At 46.6% G+C, this 20707-nt stretch overlaps 1 long non-coding RNA gene across 1 annotated transcript; it reads left to right on the top strand.

Annotated features, from left to right (window-relative positions):
* The first annotated feature begins 1662 nt into the window (after nt 1–1662).
* Nucleotides 1663–19560, top strand: LOC140195985 (uncharacterized). The gene is made up of 3 exons (XR_011885588.1): nt 1663–1712; nt 7413–7487; nt 19477–19560. It is a non-coding gene; the product is annotated as an uncharacterized lncRNA (long non-coding RNA).
* Nucleotides 19561–20707: the final 1147 nt, after the last annotated feature.

Below are 20707 nucleotides of genomic sequence, written 5' to 3'. Positions count from 1 at the left end.
GCAAAATACATTCATAGAGACCAAAAAGCTCACGGTCAAACATTCTGTACTTCCTTTTGGCAAGACAGAGCTACCGACTGAAGAAGGCGAGCGGCTGTCACACGCCTCTCAGCAACAGTTCGTATACAACGCCCAGAGCATAGTCTGAAGAGTCAGTGGTAATGGCTATAGGTGCATTGAGGTGCGGGTGTGCCAGTAGGGTCGTGAAGGGAAGAGCTCATTTGGTATCATCAAATGCCCTGATGACCAGTCAAGCATGTGATTAGGAGAATTGCCTTCAAGCGCATTATACAGGGGTAGCAGCTCGCGGAATGCGACAGAGACAGAAATTCACCATGTCTAAACACTCCTGTAGTTTTTTTTACTGGTGCGGTGCGGTGGGAAATCCATAATGGTGGCTAGTTTTGATGGGAGCGGTTTCACATCTTCTGTGCAGATGCGATGGCTGAAAAAGTTAATGGGCGACAACCCAAACTGGCATTTAGCAGAGTTAATAATCACCTGTATTGGCTTAAGTGTTCGAAAAGTGTGCAGAGATGGGATACATGTTCAGATTTGGATGCATTGACAAGTATGTCATCTGGGTAAACAAAAAGAAAGTTGAAGTGTTTTAGTAGAGAGTCCATTAGTCATTGGAAAGCCTGCGCTGCATTTTAGCGCGATAATATTTGCAGAAACTCAAAGAGGCCAAACGGGGTTCTCACAGCCGATTTGGGAATGTCCTCCGAGCACACAGGCACCTGCTTGTAGCCCCTAAGTTGACTAAGGAAAAAAATAACTTTCCAACGAAACGTGCCAGAAAATTTTGTGTGGGACCAGGCAAAGGTCGAGAGTGCAGACCTCGTTGAAGTGTCATTGATCACCACGTGGGCGGCAACCACCCTCAGACTTGGGGACCATATGGAGGGGTGAATCCCAGGGGCTATCCAACCGATGTACAATGCCGAGTCTTTGCACATTGGCAAACTCAGCCTTCACGGTTGCCAGCATTTCTGGGCCCAGTCTATGCACGCGGGCGCAGACTGGCGGGCTAGTTCTGGAAATGTGGTGCTCAACCCCATGTTTTGTGACTGTGGTGGAGAATGTGGTCTTGGTGACATTTGGACATTCGCCCAGCAGTCAGTAAACTCACATGCATTTGACAGAGTCGTTGTGGGAAACTCACTGGGGCGCGGGGGTCAGGGTAACGACCCGATGTCCTTGACATCACAAGCCAGCAGTTGTTAAGATCAATCGACACTACTTCGGGCCACAGGAAACCTGCACCGAGCAGAGGTCCAGCCGCTTTAGCCAGGACGAACTCCCACGTGTAACATTGTCCAGCGAAGGCAGACAGGCACCCATCGTGCCCGTCAGTCTGTGTCTTGCTGCTGTTGGCGGCCTCCAGCGAGGTTTTGTTGCTCTTTGCCTTCTTTTTGCCGACAGCACACTCACTTGAGCACCCGCGTCACACAAGAAGCATCGCCCTGATAGGGAGTCTGTAATGAACAGTAGACAGCCCTGGCAGCTGAAACCCACAGTGTCCACAGACCCCTGATGTCCCGATGCGCTGGCACTGTTAAGCTGCAAGGCGGCCGGCACTTCCTAGCGTTCGCACCAAAGGGAACGTGACAAGAGTTACAGACCCGGCATCACCTGCTTCGCAGCTTCAAGTATCCGTGTGTTGGGAACTTTGCTAGCCAGCTTTGAGGCAGGGAAAGGGGGAGTGAAAGGTGAGTTTCCAGCGATCGGTATTTATCGTGTTCGGGTGCGGGTTGGTGGGGGGGTGTTCGAGTAGACTGGCCACTCTCGCTGCTGAGTGACGTTACCACATAGAAGTGGCGTTGCTGGAGGAGATTTCTGTCAGCGCGAATTGGACCTCGGCTTGTACAAACCAAGCAAAGGCATTTTGCTCCCAAAACTCCGGCAGTTCCAAAGTGACTGTGTTGGCCGACGTGCTCACTAGCTCTGGAATCATCCTAGAGCAGCCAGTGTAGGTTTTCGCAAATGAACGACATGAGGTGTTTAAGCAAAAACGTAACAACTCATTTATTGTAATCTAAACACGGAACTGAAAAATCCCGGTAAAAGAACTTCACGTATTACGTCATCACGACAGACCACCCTAAGGGAACCCGTCTCAATGTCGGTGATTGGGATTACGCACGTTTCCACCGATTGCACTCCCTCCATGATCACCCGTGGCGCTAAGGTCGGTGGGGGGGTGGGGAGGGGGGTCCTAAGGAAGAAGAAGCACTGCCGTTAATTGCACTTATATGCTGGAGCCAGGACAGGTCCTCAGAAATGAAAACCCCGAGGAATTTGAAATTACTGACCCCTCCACTTCTGATCCTCCGATGAGGACTGCCTCACAAATCTCTGGTTTCCTCCTCCTGAAGTCAATAATCAGCTCCTTGGTCTTGCTAACACTGAATGAGAGGTTGCTGTCATGACAACCATGCAGTCATCTGCAAACTTAAATACAGCATTGGAGCTGTGCTTAGCCTCACAGTCATAAGTGTAAAGCGAGTAGAGCGAGGGGCTAAGCACACAGCCTGATTGAAATCCCCAACCATGATACGAAATGCATCGGAGTGGACTGTTTCTGTTTGGTGACGGCATCAGTATCTCAAGCACTTGACTATTATCGGCTGCTGGTGGGATGACAACTGCGGTTAGGATTACAGGGGCGAACTCCCTTGCTAAATAGAACGGTCCCGCATTCGATCGTTAGGCGTTCAAGGTCAGGGCAGTGAAGGCGGAGGAAGTCTGGCATTCCACGCCAGTAGACCGTAGACCCTGATGCCGACCTGTCAAGGCGGCTGCCCGTGCATCTGCCTCCCCACGTTAAACAAGGTCACACACAGGCTTTCTCCTTTAAGGGAATCCACCTTAACGTTCTGGTTATGTGGATCCTGGATCAGCCTCTACTGCCGCCCGAGGACCCAGCAACAGACAACCGCTATGGTCACTCGAGGACCAGGAGAACCCCTCAGGAGAAGATCATACTCGACGTGACTGATTGCACTACTGATAGACCACCAGGGAAGTTTTGAACCCCTTACACTGGAGTGCAGCGAAGAGTCACAAGACTAGCTCCTGGGTCTGCCTTCATTGTTTTAATTCATAAATCTTACTTTGTCTTTTCAAGCTAATGATGGCTGGTCGTTTCCTAGCGACATGCGACATGCATCCAGATCACTATTTAGCTTATTCAAGTCAAGATCCAAGATTGTTTAAGGTCACTCCCAATACACAAGTGTAAAGCAGAACGAAATAAATGTTAGTGCAGATATGATGCAGCACAAAAACACAATAAGATAAAGAGCACAGTAGTAAAGACAATAAATATAAATACATTAGATAGCTTGTATTGAAGTATCCACACATAAGGTGACTCTGACAGGAAACGAGAAAATACTGGTGGTGGGGGCAGTGGAGAGGTGGGTTGGTAGGTGGAGGTGTTGATCAGCTTTACTGATTGGGGAAAGTCTTTGATTGGGGTACTGCGTAGAAGCAGTAGAAGCAACCCCCGCGTACGGGGAAGAGCTTTAAAAACCCAGTCTCTGTAAAAGAGGGGTGCGGTCTAGCAGAGCGGTCATCGTGAAAATGGTCTGAATCTGAGTGGTAAGCCTTTGGCTCAGCAGGACTTGGGTGAGAACAGGCGGAGGCAAGTTCATTCCCTATTTCTGATTTCTTTTTTCTTATTTAACTCTTGAGAGAATGGGGGTCTGTCTACAGAGCCAGTATTCTTTTCCATGAGACTACCAGCCTCCCCAGTGGCCACATTTGCAGCAGGTGCATCGAGCTGCAGCTCCTCAGACACCGTGTAAGGGAACTGGAGCAGCAGCTCGATGACCGTCGGCTTGTTAGGGAAAGTGAAGCAGTGATAGACAGGAGCTACGGGCAGGTAGTCACCCCAAGGCTACAGGAGACAGATAAATAGGTGACTGTCTGGAGAGGGAAGGAAGAACATCAGATAGTGGAGAGCACCCCTGTGGCCGTCCCCCTCAACAATAAGTAATCCATTCTGAGTACTGTTGGGGGGGGGGGACAACGGAATCAACAGTGGCCGTGCCTCTGGCACAAGTCTGGCCCTGTGGCGCAGAAAAGTAGGGAACTAAAGAGGATGGCAGCAATAACAGAGGACTCTATAGATAGGGGGACAGATAGATGATTCTGTGGAGGAGAAAAGAAACACAGTTGGTAGTTTGCCTCCCAGGTACCAGGGTCTGCAATGTTTCTAAATGCATCCACAATATTCTGAAAAGTGAAGGTGAGCAGCCAGAGGTCGTGGTACATATGGGTATCAATGACAGAGGTAGAAAAAAGTGAAAACAGAAGACAGTTGGGAAGGAAGCTGAGAAGTAGGACATCAAGAGTAGTAATCTTGCGATTGTTGCCTGTGCCATGCGGCAGGGTGGATAGGAATAGATTGAGGTGGCAGATAAATATGTGGCTGAAAAGTTGGAGAAGGGGACAGGGATTCAGATTTATGGATCATTAGGACCTCTTCTGGGGCAGGTGTGACCTGTACAAAAGGGACGGATTGCACTTGAATCTAAGGGAGACCAATATCCTTGTGGACAGGTTTGCCAGAGCTGTTGGGAGTGGTTTGAACTAATATAGCAGGGGTTGGGAACCAGAATGATAGAGTTGAGGATGAGCCAGTAGGTTTACAGGTAGATGATGTAAAATGTAATATCAATGTAAGGAAGGACAAGCTAATGATTGAGTACAACTACAGACAGAGCGAAGAGTTAAATTATACCACAGAAGCAAAACTTAAAAGGGAAAATAATGCAGGACTGTAGGTGCTGTATTTAAATATACGTAGCATTCGGAATAAGGTGGACGAACTCATGGCACAATTACAGACTGGTTGGTGTGACGTTGGGGGCATCACTGAGTTGCAACTGAAAGAAGGTTATAGTTGGGAGCTTAATATCAAAGGATGTACTTTGTATCGAGAGGACAGGCAGGAAGGTACAGACGGTGGTGTGACTCTGTCGGTAAGAGATGGAATTACATCTTTAGAAAGAGGTGACATAGGGTCAGAAAATGTTGAATCTTTGTAGGTGCAGTTAAGAAAACTGCAAGGGTGAAAAAACCATTATGTGAATCACATATAGGCCTCCAAAAGATAGCCAAGATGTGGGGCTGAGATTGCAAAGGGAGCTGGAAAATGCATGTAATAAAGGTAAGGTCACAATTGTAATGGGTTTGGGAAAATCAGGTTGGTGTCAGATTGCAATTTGTTGAGTGCCTACGAGATGGCTTTTTAGAGCAGTTTGTGCTTGAGCCTACTCAGGGAAAGGCTATCTTAGATTGGATGTTGTGTAATAACCCCGGTTTTATTAGGGGGTTTCATGTAAAGGAACCCTTAGGAGGCAGTGATCATATGATTGAATTCATACTACAATTTGAGAGGGAGAAGCACAAGTCACATGTATCAGTATCGCAATGGAATAAAGGGAACTACAGAGGCATGACAGAGGGGCTTGCCCAGGTGGATTGAAGGAGGATATTGGTGGGGATGAGGGCAGAGCAGAGATGGCTGAGGTTTCTGGGAATAGTTCACAAGGTGCAGGATAGTCATAGTCATAGTCATACTTTATTGATCCCGGGGAAAATTGGTTTTCGTTACAGTTGCACCATAAATAATAAATAGTAATAGAACCATAAATAGTTAAATGGTAGTATGTAAATTATGCCAGTAAATTATGAAATAAGTCCAGGACCAGCCTATTGGCTCAGGGTGTCTGACCCTCCAAGGGAGGAGTTGTAAAGACATGTCCCACAGAAGCTGTTCTCAAATGGCAGGGTTAGGCAACTGTGGCTGACAAGGGAGGTTAAGGACGGCATAAAAGCCAAGGAAAGAGCATATAAGGTAGCATAAGTGAGTGGGAAGGATGACTGAGAAGCTTTTAAAATCCAACAAAAGACAACTAAAAAAAGCTATAAGAAGGGAAATGATGAAATATGAGGGCAAACTAGCCAATAATATAAAGCAGGATACTAAGTTTTTTTTTCAATTATATGAAGAGTAAAAGGGAGGTGAGAGTTGATGTTGCAGCACTGGAAAATGATGCTTGTGAGGTAGTAATGGGGGAAAAATGCTAGGCAAATTCAAAGGTCTTAAGGTAGACGCTGGTGCTTCCTCCCTTCTCCGCAGATGTTGCTAATATGAGTTACAGGACACTTTCACGTGGTGACAGTTGTCTAGAGAATTGAATAGCCATATATATCATCTGAAGGGCAGAGCAATTCTATTGTTGAAGGCAATATTTATCTCCAAGTGTGATCGCCAAAATTGTTTAAATAGTCACTTCACTTTTGGCTGTGGATCCCAACCTGCCTAATGCATGATTTATATTGCGACATCCTTCAGCACAAGTACCTCACCCAATGCACAGTCAGATGCTGCAGGAGGCTCTATTTAAGTACAAGTATCTTGGTCAGCAACCAATTGCATTTCAACAACATTAAGGGAAAACTAGGGAAATACGGTTGTTAGAGCGATTAGTGGGTTTAGCAGGTTCACATTTAGCAAAGTACTTTGGCTCCCAGTCTTCACGTCTGAATATGTATTGGTGATTTAATTTGCCTGAATATGTGTTGTGGATTTAATTTGTCTGAATATGTATTGCGGATTTAATTTGTCTGAATATGTATTGTGGATTTAATTTGTCTGAATATGTATTGTGGATTTAATTTGTCTGAATATGTGTTGTGGATTTAATTTGTCTGAATATGTGTTGTGGATTTAATTTGTCTGAATATGTATTGTGTATTTAATTTGTCTGAATATGTGTTGTGGATTTAATTTGTCTGAATATGTATTGTGGATTTAATTTGTCTGAATATGTATTGTGGATTTAATTTGTCTGAATATGTGTTGTGGATTTAATTTGTCTGAATATGTATTGTGTATTTAATTTGTCTGAATATGTGTTGTGGATTTAATTTGTCTGAATATGTATTGTGGATTTAATTTGTCTGAATATGTGTTGTGGATTTAATTTGTCTGAATATGTATTGTGGATTTAATTTGTCTGAATATGTATTGTGGATTTAATTTGTCTGAATATGTGTTGTGGATTTAATCTGGAGTGCAGCTCTGAACAACGGGTTCCTAAAACCTGTGAATTCTAGACCAGACAATGTTGATTAAAATTTGTTTGGATGTCTGTGGTGTGGATGTGAATCGGGAGGTATGAAATGTGTGTGTAGTTTCAAAGAAAGCATTGTAGATACACTGTAAATATGGAATTGTCCTTTGATGTTTAGCACATAAAATATTCAACCCCATGTTGGGCCAGTGAGACCTTTCGACCGAAAGTATCTCTATATGATGTCTGCTGTACCTTGTTTTGTCAAATAAAGAAGCTGCTTTGTATCCACCAGTACTTTTCTCCAATGATTTCATTCAGGCAACATTTGGTGTCAGAAGTGAGGTACCTTCATGCGACCCATCGTGTGGCCAGCGATTTTAGCAGACTAAGTGGGTGAGTGTTTTTAAAAATTACTGCTCGCCTTTGGATCTGTTTGGGCTGGTGGTACACGGGAACACGAGGTATCACGAACACAGAGAGCTGAACTGGCAAATATAAAAGCAGCTGCGCGTGCGTGCGTATTTATGTAAGAGACGAAGCTTTGTGTGTTAACTTGGTGAGACAGAGCCAACAGTTGCGAAGGGTTGTTATTGAAGGTTCGAGACGCCAGTGGGGGTGAAGGGGCGTGCGTAGTCGTTCCAGGGGCTGCATTTTAGCAGACACAATTTGCGAGAGGGTGTGTGTGCCTTGGTGTAACAGTTAGATTTATGGGAATACAGCAGGCATCGTGAGTTCGGATGCTCAGAAGTGGCAAATTGTGGAGTACATACTCTATGGTTTCAAGTATGTGCTGTTTAATTGGTACCTGTCATGGTTGAGCAGCGTGGGAATTGTGGTGCGGGGAGCAGGGTTTTAGATTTTTGGATCATTGGGATCTCTTCTGGGGAAGGTGGGACCTGTACAGATTGGATGGGTTGCACCTGAACTCGAGGGGGAGCAATATCCTTGCAGGTAGGTTTGCTAACATGGTTCGGGAGGGTTTAAACTAATTTGGAAGGGGGATGGGACCCGGAGCGATAGAGCAGTGGAAGAAGTGCATGGAGTAAAGCCAAATCTAACATACAAAGAGGCTTTGAGGAAAGAGAAGCAGAATAAAGGGTGTAAAGGTAGTAAGGTAGAAGGGCTAAAGTGCGTGTACTTCAATGCAAGAAGCATCAGGAACAAAGGTGATGAACTGAGAGCTTGGATACATACTTGGAATTATGAAGTAGTGGCCATTACAGAGACTTGGCTGGCAGCAGGGCAGGAATGGATTCTCAATATTCCTGGATTTCAGTGCTTTAAAAGGGATAGAGAGGGGGGGAAAGGGGAGGAGGGGTGGCATTACTGGTCAGGGATACTATTACAGCTACAGAAAGGGTGGGTAATGTAGCAGGATCCTCTTTTGAGTCAGTATGAGTGGAAGTCAGGAACAGGAAGGGAGCAGTTACTCTGTTGGGGGTATTCTATAGGCCCCCTTGTAGCAGCAGAGATACCGAGGAGCAGATTGGGAGGCAGATTTTGGAAAGGTGCAAAAATAACAGGGTTGTTACCATGGATGACTTTAACTTCCCTAATATTTATTGGCACCTGATTAGTTCCAATGGTTCAGATGGGGCAGAATTTGTTAAGTGTGTCCAGGATGGATTCCTGTCACAATATGTTGACAGGTCAACTAGGGGGAATGCCATACTAGATCTAGTATTAGGTAACGAACCGGGTCAGGTCACAGATCTCTCAGTGGGCGAGCATCTGGGGGACAGTGACCACCGCTCCCTGGCCTTTACCATTAGATTAGATTAGATTATGAGGACACTCAGTCCTCGTTTATTGTCATTTAGATATGCATGCATTAAAAAACGATACAACGTTCCTCCAGAATGATATCACAAGAAAACACAGGACAAACCAAGACTAAAACTGACAAAACCACATAATTATAACATATAGTTACAACAGTGCAAAGCAATACCATAATTTGATAAAGAGCAGACCATGGGCACGGTAAAAAAAAGTCTCAAAGTCCCGATAGACTCATCATCCCACACAGGTGGCAGGAGGGAGGAACTCTTCCCGCCATGAACCTCCAAGCGCTGCCAACTTGCCGATGCAGCACCATTGGAAGCACCCGACCGCAGCGGACTCTGAGTCTGTCTGAAAACTTCGAGCCTCCGACTAGCCCCTCCGACACAGCCTCTCCGAGCACCATCCTCTGCCGAGCACTTTGACCCTGCCCCGGCCGCTGAGCGACAAGCAAAGCCGAGGATTCGGGGCCTTCTCCTCTAGAGATTCTGGACCACACAGTTGCAGCAGCAGCAAAGCAGGCATTTCAGAAGTTTCACCAGATGTTCCTCCGTGCTCTCACGTCTGTCTCTATCAAATCAGGATTGTGCATGGCACCCTACTTGAAAAATAACAGACATCACCACTGGAGTGGCTGCTGTGAGGTGTGTCACGCCGCCATCTTCTCCTCCCATTATCATGGAAGAGGATAGAATCAGAGAGGACAGGAAAATTTTTAATTGGGGAAGGACAAGTTATGAGGCTATAAGGCTAGAACTTGCGGGTGTGAATTGGGGTGATGTTTTTGCAGGGAAATGTACTATGGACATGTGGTCGATGTTTAGAGATCTCTTGCAGGATGTAAGGGATAAATTTGTCCCAGTGAGGAAGATAAAGAATGGTAGGGTGAAGGAACCATGGGTGACAAGTGAGGTGGAAAATCTAGTCAGGTGGAAGAAGGCAGCATACATGAGGTTTAGGAAGCAAGGATCAGATGGGTCTATTGAGTACAAATAGGGTAGCAAGAAAGAAGCTTAAGAAAGGGCTGAGGAGAGCAAGAAGGGGACATGAGAAGACCTTGGCGAGAAGGGTAAAGGAAAACCCCAAGGCATTCTTCAATTATGTGAAGAAAAAAATGATGACAGGAGTGAAGGTAGGACCGATTAGAGATAAAGGTGGGAAGATGTTCCTGGAGGCTGTGGAAGTGAGTGAGGTCCTCAATTAATACTCTTCTTCGATATTCCCCAATGGGAGGGAACTTGATGATGGTGAGGACAATATGAGTGAGATTGATGTTCTGGAGCATGTTGATATTAAGGGAGAGGAGGTGTTGGAGTCATTAATATACATTAGGACGGATAAGTCCCCGGGGCCTGACGGGATATTCCCCAGGCTGCTCCATGAGGTGAGGGAAGAGATTGCTGAGCCTCTGGCTAGGATCTTTATGTCCTTGTTGTCCATGGGAATGGTACCAGAGGATTGGAGGGAGGCGAATGTTGTCCCCTTGTTCAAAAAAGGTAGTAGGGATAGTCTGGGTAATAATAGACCAGTGAGCCTTACGTCTGTGGTGGGAAAGCTGTTGGAAAAGATTCTTAGAGATAGGATCTATGGGCATTTAGAGAATCATGGTCTGATCAGGGACAGTCAGCATGGTTTTGTGAAGGGCAGATCGTGTCTAACAAGCTTGATAGAGTTCTTTGAGGAGGTGACCAGGCATATATATAAGGGTAGTGCAGTGGATGTGATCTACATGGATTTTAGTAAGGCATTTGACAAGGTTCCACACAGTAGGCTTATTCAGAAAGTCAGAAGGCATGGGATCCAGGGAAGTTTGGCCAGGTGGATTCAGAATTGGCTTGCCTGCAGAAAGCAGAGGGTCGTGGTGGAAGGAGTACATTCAGATTGGAGGGTTGTGACTAGTGGTGTCCCACAAGGATTGGTTCTGGGACCTCTACTTTTCGTGATTTTTATTAATGACCTGGATGTGGGGGTAGAAGGGTGGGTTGGCAAGTTTGCGGACAACAAGATGGTGGTGTTGTGGATAGTGTAGAGGATTGTCAAAGATTGCAGAGAGACATTGATAGGATGTAGGAGTGGGCTGAGAAGTGGCAGATGGAGTTCAACCCGGAGAAGTGTGAGGTGGTACACTTTGGAAGGACAAACTCCAAGGCAAAGTACAAAGTAAATGGCAGGATACTTGGTAGTGTGGAGGAGCAGAGGGATCTGGGGGTACATGTCCACAGATCCCTGAAAGTTGCCTCACAGGTAGATAGGGGAGTTAAGAAAGCTTATGGGGTGTTATCTTTCATAAGTCGAGGGATAGATTTTAAGAGTCACGGGTAATGATGCAGCTCTATAAAACTCTGGTTAGGCCACACTTGGAGTATTGCGTCCAGTTCTGATCGCCTCACTATAGGAAGGATGTGGAAGCATTGGAAAGGCTACAGAGGAGATTTACCAGGATGCTGCGTGGTTTAGAGAGTATGCATTATGATCAGAGATTAAGGGAGCTAGGGCCTTACTCTTTGGAGAGAAAGAGGATGCGAGGAGACATGATAGAGGTATACAAGATATTAAGAGGAATAGATAGAGTGGATAGCCAGCGCCTCTTCCCCAGGGCACCACTGCTCAATACAAGAGGACATGGCTTTAAGGTAAGGGGTGGGAAGTTCAAAGGGGATATTAGAGGAAGGTTTTTTACTCAGAGAGTGGTTGGTGCGTGGAATGCACTGCCTGAGTCAGTGGTGGAGGCAGATACACTAGTGACATTTAAGAGACTACTAGGCAGATATATGGAGGAATTTAAGGTGGGGGAAATATATGGGAGGCAGGGTTTAAGGGTCGGCACAACATTGTGGGCCGAAGGGCCTGTACTATGCTGTACTATTCTATGTTCTATATTTCAGGGAGCGGTTTTACCCAGATATTTCTGTCAAGATGGCACCCACTGTGGTCAGGCAACGTCAGGTTGAGAACCCTGATGATCTGAGCCAGACCTTGACCCTAAATACGACTATTCATAAGCCCTTCACCCCCGGGGAGAAACAGAGCACTTTGTCAGAGTTGCCCTCACTTAAAGTCGCATGTGGGAATTTGGAATTCTGGCGTAAGCTCGAGGAAATGGTTGAAATTCACCAGATGCACCCTAAAGATATACAGGTGTTGGTGAAAGCAAAGTGCCCGAGGAATATGTGGGACAGGATGGGCTAGGGGGTGCGGGATGGTACCTGGGCGACTACCGGGAATGCCAGTACAGTAATGAAGAAAGATATCGCTCTTTTAAAGGGGAAGTGAGGCAGTGACTGGGGGGAGGTGAGAGTAACTGGGGAACGATAATAGCGGTGATTCAAAAAGCTGACAAGACAGCCATGGATTATGCAGAACGTAAATATCGAGCATACGAGGGTTGGATAATTCACGGAGGGGTGACGAGGAAGTTTTTAATTTGGGGATAGCAGTGGGGTCGGCCTACTCTGCAATAGTTTCATGGGCCAGTGAGCTAGACCAAAGAAAGTACAAGAGAAATCATTAAGTAGCTATAGAGATGCAGCTGCCGTGACATCACAGAGGGTTTGCTTTGTGTGCCAGTGAGCAAGGGACTGCCGGACCAGGAGTTTGATATACTACAGCTGTGGCCAATTGGGACACGGTTGGAGAAAGTGTCCGAAAAAAGGGAGGGGGTGGGTGGGAACTGATGTAAATCACCGCTCGCGTGCAATATCTCACCCCCATCAGCGCCTAGTCTGTCCAATCTGACTGGCGATCAGATCAGAGAGATGGTGAAGACGGCTTCTCGGTCAGAAAAAGATGTGGCGGCAGCACCCACTGCCAGCGCTGGTGACCCGCGGATGTACACAACGGCGTTGTTAGGGGGATGGCAATGCGATATGTTAGTGGACACAGGGGCATCTGTATCGATAACTGACCCACCCTTGCCAACAACCGGACAGGCTATTTATATTGGGGGGGGGGCGGGTAAGAGGGGAAACAGTGAAAGCAGAAAGAAGCCAGTCGCAGTTACTGGAAAACGGAGAAATAATATGGTCTATTCAGGGGCAGCGAACACGTACAGCCAATAGAATACACAATCTGGACAGCACAGCCACAACTGACCCGATCATCAGAGACTGGAGCCAGGATGACGCCTGTCAGCAGTTCCCAGCAGTGTGGAGTGTGGCTAGACTGTGGTCGAGTGATGATAAACCCAGTTAAAATAGTGGGGGGGGGGGGACCATAAACCCCATAAGCAGTAAAACTGACACAGTTCAGGGTGTGGAAAAGGAACTAAATCAACTGGCCTATGTTGTTCAGTCATATAAGGTTTCCATGGCAATGATACGGAAGTAGATTCCTAACACGCAGACACTGCCGCTGCCCAGGTTGGGACCTGGCTGGGTTTGAACTCAGGACCATCCGCCCTGAAGTCCAGTGCTGATGCCATGACACCACCAGCTAGCCCGATAGACTATGCCATCCTTAAAAAGACCGCGCCGATGTTTCATCCCTTTGTGGTGAGGTCTGCAATAATCCTGGATGCCTGTATCAGTCCTTGATATCGCCAATGGATTTTGGGGTCTCCCCTTAGCACCTGAGTCCCAAGACCGGTTTGCCTTCGGCAGAGAACATGGACCAGACTCCCACAATAGCTCAGCCATTTTTCATAAGGTTTTGAAAAAACTCAATGTAACGCCTTACAGTCGACCAGTTTATAATATGTAGATGATCTACTAATTGCTTCGGAGAATGAAGCAGGTCATTTAGGGGAGGTAGCCAGTGTTTCAGAGAAACTGCGAGACGAGGGTTTAAAATCAGTCCGTACGGTGCCTGGGCTACACTATCCCAGGGGAGGAAGGACGTGTCAGATGACAGGCGTTCAGCAATTAGCTTCATGTCCCACCCTGTCAGCTTACGGTGAGCGAGGAGGGCAATGAGTCTATTCAATTACAGTCGTAATTTCATCACGGCGAAGAAACAGCAGAGAACCAAGAGACAATGAATATTGCAAGTGTGTAGGAAGAGGAGGTTCGTAAGGATGATTCCAGGAATGAAAGGGTTATCATACGAGAAACATTTGATGGCTCTGGGTCTGTACTCGCTGGAACTTAGAAGGATGAGTGGGTGATCTCATTGAAACCTTTCGAATGCTGAAAGGCCTAGACATGGTAAATGTGGAAATGCTGTTTCCAATAGTAGGGGAGTCTAGGACAAGAGGGCACAGCCTCAGGGTAGAGAGGTATCCATTTAAAACAGAGATGTAGAAAAATTTCTTTAGCCAGAGTGTGGTGAATTTGTGGTCATTGGGTGTATGCAAGGCAAAGCTTAATGGGTTCTTCACTGGACACCACATCAAAGGTTATGGTGAGAAGGCTGGCGAGTGAGGCTGAGGAGAGGAGAAAAGGATCAGCCATGATTGAATGGTGGAGCAGACTCGATGGGCCAAATGGCCTAATTCTGCTTCTGTGTCTCATGGTCTTATGGACCCACGGGGAGGAAGAGGTTGTGGTGGCCCCACAATATATTAGGCAGATACTACTCAAGTTGTATCAGGGGGTGATGCATCAGGGAAGGCAAAGCTGGACTGGTAGTGCCCAGGGATGTTGAGAAATCCTGTCATTGTTGTGTCATTTGTGCCCAGCATAACCCTGGTAAGGGCAGAAAGCTACAGCTGGCAGATGAGCCACAGCCGAGGGGACCCTGGGAAAACGTCCAGATGAACTTCACGGAGCCCCTGCCACAAAGCAGGGAGAAAAGCTACTGTCTAGTAATTATGGATCACTTCACCGAGTGTGTAGAGGATTTCCCAGCAAGGGACTGCACCGGCAGCACCGCTGCACGGAATCTAGTTCAGGAAATCCTCCCAAGGTGGGGAGCCACAGTCCAGGTGGACTTGGATCAGGGAGCAGATTTCACAGGGAAAGCGATAGAGGAAATGTGTTAGGGATTGGACAACAGTTTCATGTATCCTACCACCCCAAGAGTTCAGCAATGGTAGAAAGGATGAACTGAACAATCAAGAATGCCTTAGCCAAAGCTACAGCTGACATGTGTTGATGTATTACCATGAATCCTGATGAGTATGCTAACAGCCTCACACTGCACGCCAGGTCTCAACTCCTGAGAATTATTGATGGACGAGCGATACAACTCCCTTCTGGGGTGAGTGATACAACTCCCTTATGGGGCGAGTAATACAACCCCCTTCTGGGGCGAGTAATACAACTCCCTTATGGGGCGAGTAATACAACTCCCTTCTGGGGCGAGTGATACCTAGAGAGGAGTTGCAGGCAGGTGGTCACGCCGGGGCCACGGGAGGCAGACAAGTGGGACACGGTTAGGAGGGGGAAGGGGAAAAGTCAGGTAATAGGGAGTACCCCGGTGGCTGTGCCCCTTAACAACAGGTACTCCTGTTTGAGTACTGTTGGGGGGGACAGCTTACCCGGGGGAAGCGACAGTGGCCGTGCCTCCGGCACAGAGTCCGGCCCTGTAGCTCAGAAGGGTAGGGCAAGGAAGAGGAGGGCAGTTGTGATAGGGGACTCGATAGTAAGGGGGTCAGATAGGCGATTCTGTGGACGCAGTCCAGAGACCCGGATGGTAGTTTGCCTCCCTGGTGCCAGGGTCCGGGATATTTCTGATCGTGTCCAAGATATCCTGAAGTAGGAGGGTGAGGAGCCGGAGGTCGTGGTACATATAGGTACCAATGACATAGGTAGGAAAAGGGATGAGGTCCTGAAAGGAGAATATAGGGAGCTAGGAAGGGAGTTGAGAAAAAGGACCGCAAAGGTAGTAATCTGGGATTACTGCCTGTGCCTCGCGACAGTGAGAGTAGGAATGCGATGAGGTGGAGGATAAATGCGTGGCTGAGGGATTGGAGCAGGGGGCAGGGATTCAAATTTTTGGATCATTGGGACCTCTTTTGGCGCAGGCGTGACCTGTACAAAAAGGACGGGTTGCACTTGAATCCTAGGGGGACAAATATCCTGGCAGGGAGATTAGCGAGGGCTACTGAGGTGACTTTAAACTAGAATGGTTGGGGGGTGGGAATCAAATTAAAGAGGCTAGGCGTGAGGAGGTTAGTTCACTACAGGGGGATGGGAACCAGTGCAGAGAGACAGAAACAAAAAGTACTATGGAGAAAAGTAAAAGTGGCAGGCCAACAAATCCAGGGCAAGCATGAAAAAGGGCTACTTTTCAGCATAATTGTATAAGGGCTAAGAGAGTTGTAAAAGAGCGCCTGAAGGCTTTGTGTGTCAATGCAAGGAGCATTCGTAATAAGGTGGATGAATTGAAAGTGCAGATTGTTATTAATGATTATGATATAGTTGGGATCACAGAGACATGGCTCCAGGGTGACCAGGGATGGGAGCTCAACATTCAGGGATATTCAATATTCAGGAGGGATAGACATGAAGGAAGGGGAGGTGGGGTGGCGTTGCTGGTTAAAGAAGAGATTAACGCAATAGAAAGGAAGGACATAAGCCGGGAAGATGTGGAATCGATATGGGTAGAGCTGCGTAACACTAAGGGGCAGAAAACGCTGGTGGGAGTTGTGTACAGGCCACCTAACAGTAGTAGTGAGGTCGGAGATGGTATTAAACAGGAAATTAGAAATGTGTGCAATAAAGGAACAGCAGTTATAATGGGTGACTTCAATCTACATGTAGATTGGGTGAACCAAATTGGTAAAGGTGCTGAGGAAGAAGATTTCTTGGAATGCATGCGGGATGGTTTTTTGAACCAACATGTCGAGGAACCAACTAGAGAGCAGGCTATTCTGGACTGGGTTTTGAGCAATGGGGAAGGGTTAATTAGCAATCTTGTCGTGAGAGGCCCCTTGGGTAAGAGTGACCATAATATGGTGGAATTCTTCATTAAGATGGAGAGTGACTTAGTTAATTCAGAAACAAAGGTTCTGAACTTAAAGAGGGGTAACTTTGAAGGTATAAGACGTGAATTAGCTAAGATAGACTGGCAAATGACACTTAAAGGATTGACGGTGGATATGCAATGGCAAGCATTTAAAGGTTGCATGGATGAACTACAACAATTGTTCATCCCAGTTTGGCAAAAGAATAAATCAAGGAAGGTAGTGCACCCGTGGCTGACAAGAGAAATTAGGGATAGTATCAATTCCAAAGAAGAAGCATACAAATTAGCCAGAGAAAGTGGCTCACCTGAGGACTGGGAGAAATTCAGAGTTCAGCAGAGGAGGACAAAGGGCTTAATTAGGAAGGGAAAAAAAGATTATGAGAGAAAACTGGCAGGAAACATAAAAACAGACTGTAAAAGCTTTTATAGATATGTAAAAAGGAAAAGACTGGTAAAGACAAATGTAGGTCCCCTGCAGACAGAAACAGGTGAATTGATTATGGGGAGCAAGGACATGGCAGACCAATTGAATAATTACTTTGGTTCTGTCTTCACTAAGGAGGACATAAATAATCTTCCAGAAATAGTAGGGGACAGAGGGTCCAGTGAGATGGAGGAACTGAGCGAAATACATGTTAGTAGGGAAGTGGTGTTAGGTAAATTGAAGGGATTGAAGGCAGATAAATCCCCAGGGCCAGATGGTCTGCATCCCAGGGTGCTTAAGGAAGTAGCCCAAGAAATAGTGGATGCATTAGTGATAATTTTTCAAAACTCGTTAGATTCTGGACTAGTTCCTGAGGATTGGAGGGTGGCTAATGTAACTCCACTTTTTAAAAAAGGAGGGAGAGAGAAACCGGGGAATTATAGACCGGTTAGCCTAACGTCGGTGGTGGGGAAACTGCTGGAGTCAGTTATCAAAGATGTGATAACAGCACATTTGGAAAGCGGTGAAATGATCGGACAATGTCAGCATGGATTTGTGAAAGGAAAATCATGTCTGACGAATCTCATAGAATTTTTTGAGAATGTAACTAGTAGAGTGGATAGGGGAGAACCAGTGGATGTGGTATATTTGGATTTTCAGAAGGGTTTTGTCAAGGTCCCACACAGGAGATCAGTGTGCAAACTTAAAGCACACGGTATTGGGGGTAAGGTATTGGTGTGGGTGGAGAGTTGGTTAGCAGACAGGAAGCAAAGAGTGGGAATAAACGGGACCTTTTCAGAATGACAGGCGGTGACTAGTGGGGTACCGCAAGGCTCAGTGCTGGGACCCCAGTTGTTTACAATATATATTAATGACTTGGATGAGGGAATTAAATGCAGCATCTCCAAGTTTGCGGATGACACGAAGCTGGGTGGCAGTGTTAGCTGTGAGGAGGATGCTAAGAGGATGCAGGGTGACTTGGATAGGTTGGGTGAGTGGGCAAATTCATGGCAGATGCAATTTAATGTGGATAAATGTGAAGTTATCCACTTTGGTGGCAAAAATAGGAAAACAGATTATTATCTGAATGGTGGCCAATTAGGAAAAGGGGAGGTGCAACGAGACCTGGGTGTCATTATACACCAGTCATTGAAAGTGGGCATGCAGGTACAGCAGGCGGTGAAAAAGGCGAATGGTATGCTGGCATTTATAGCGAGAGGATTCGAGTACAGGAGCAGGGAGGTACTACTGCAGTTGTACAAGGCCTTGGTGAGACCACACCTGGAGTATTGTGTGCAGTTTTGGTCCCCTAATCTGAGGAAAGACATCCTTGCCATAGAGGGAGTACAAGGAAGGTTCACCAGATTGATTCTTGGGATGGCAGGACTTTCATATGAAGAAAGACTGGATGAACTGGGCTTGTACTCGTTGGAATTTAGAAGATTGAGGGGGGATCTGATTGAAACATATAAGATCCTAAAGGGATTGGACAGGCTAGATGCAGGAAGATTGTTCCCGATGTTGGGGAAGTCCAGAACGAGGGGCCACAGTTTGAGGATAGAGGGGAAGCCTTTTAGGACCGAGATTAGGAAAAACTTCTTCACACAGAGAGTGGTGAATCTGTGGAATTCTCTGCCACAGGAAACAGTTGAGGCCAGTTCATTGGCTATATTTAAGAGGGAGTTAGATATGGTCCTTGTGGCTAAGGGGGTCAGGGGGTATGGAGGGAAGGCTGGGGCGGGGTTCTGAGTTGGATGATCAGCCATGATCATAATAAATGGCGGTGCAGGCTCGAAGGGCCGAATGGCCTACTCCTGCACCTATTTTCTATGTTTCTATGTAACTCCCGAATGGGGCGAGTGATACAACTCCCTTCTGGGGCGAATAATACGACTCCCTTATGGGGCCAGTAATACAACTCCCAAATGGGGCGAGTAATACAACTCCCTTCTGGGGCGAGTAATACAACTCCCGAATGGGGCGAGTAATACAACTCCCTTCTGGGGTAATTGTGGGTTGCGGTGAGCCTGGGACTTCCAGGGGTAAAATGACCCAATATGTGAAAGACCTCTGTACCAACTTAGTGTTGAGGGGTTCAAGTAAACCAGCAGCAGCACATTGCTGATCAGAGAGAGCTGGAGGGAAAGGAGAGAGTCCTCCCACAGCGGGGTTACCAGTCCATGGAGATGCAGACTGAAAGGGCAGGGTGTGCTCCCAGATGGTACTTTTAACAAGTGACGCTTGTGTCTGTGTGCAGACTCAGCAGGGCAGCCAGTGGAGTCACTGGACTCAGGTTAGACCGTACGATTCAACTTCTTGTTGCTCCCACAGACCCAGCAGCGATCAAGTGTACCCAGTAACTGCATGATTACATAGAACCTAAGAGATGAGCACCAGCCGGCCACAGTTGATGGGAACAGACCCATAGTAAACAGAAAGGCAAAAGACACCGAAAGCATGACAGAAACCCATGAATACCACCCTAAATTGTGATGGTACTGGTACTCTGTAATGAAGGCTGGTTGCTTAAAGTAGATGATTAGTTGAATAGCGTAGAATAGAAAAGATTTTGGGGAAAATAGATGGGGAGGGATTTGAGTTAAGCAGAGACAGCAGGTTCCAAAACTTCGATGGCATGACAGACTGAGAAAGATTGCACACACACCGAATGAAGGCAGTCACCCCCCCCCCCATCGAATGGTCAGGCCAACGATCGACTGGACAGTTCAGAAGGGGGTGCCTCCGGGGAGAGGTCCTTGCAGTCATTCAGTTAGAGACCACCCCAACCCTTCCTGTACATTGATGAGAGGGCCTGTGAGCCTGATACATTTACCTTGCTGGTGCCCCTGGAAAGAGAGAGTTTTAGCTACCAGAGCATGAAGGGGTGAAGACAAGGAATGTGATTAAACTGCAATTGGCCAGCAGGGAAACAGCCAACAGGAATACGAACGAAGCCACACTTCTAAAGACTTGTTCAAATTTCTGCAACAATCGCTCTGCTCAGCATTCTGTAGGTAGCCATTAGGGATGCCAGGGTAGATGTAGATGTACATAAAGTAATAGGGGCGGAAATCCGAAGCAGGGCATTTCTGCTGCCCTTAAGGGTGGCCTTTCCCGATACAAATTTAACGGGAAAGGCCAAGAGCAGGGACTGTTAAGAGTGGTTTTTGGCTTTAGCATATTTACATTTAGCAACTGACTTTGGCGACCAGTCTTCACGTCTGAATATGTGTTGTGGATTTAATTTAGAGTGCACCTCTGAACAATGTGTTCCTGAAAGCCGTGAATCCCAGATAACACTTATTAAAATTCATTTAGATGTCTGTGGTGTGGATGCAAATAGGAAGGTGTGAAGTTTGTGTGTAGTTTCAAAGAAAGCATTGTATACATTGTAAATATGAAATTGTCCTTTGTTTAGCACATAAAATATCGAGCCCCACTTTGGCTAGCAGACCTTTCAACCAAAAGTGTCTCCATATGATGTCTGGTGTACCTTGTTTTGTCCAATAAAGCAACTGCTTTGTATTTACCAGTAATTTTCTCCAGTGACTTAATTCGCACG

This window comes from Mobula birostris, chromosome 4 (assembly GCF_030028105.1).
Source record: "Mobula birostris isolate sMobBir1 chromosome 4, sMobBir1.hap1, whole genome shotgun sequence".
Lineage (NCBI taxonomy): Eukaryota > Metazoa > Chordata > Chondrichthyes > Myliobatiformes > Myliobatidae > Mobula > Mobula birostris.
This window is presented reverse-complemented; position numbering and strand designations above follow the sequence as displayed.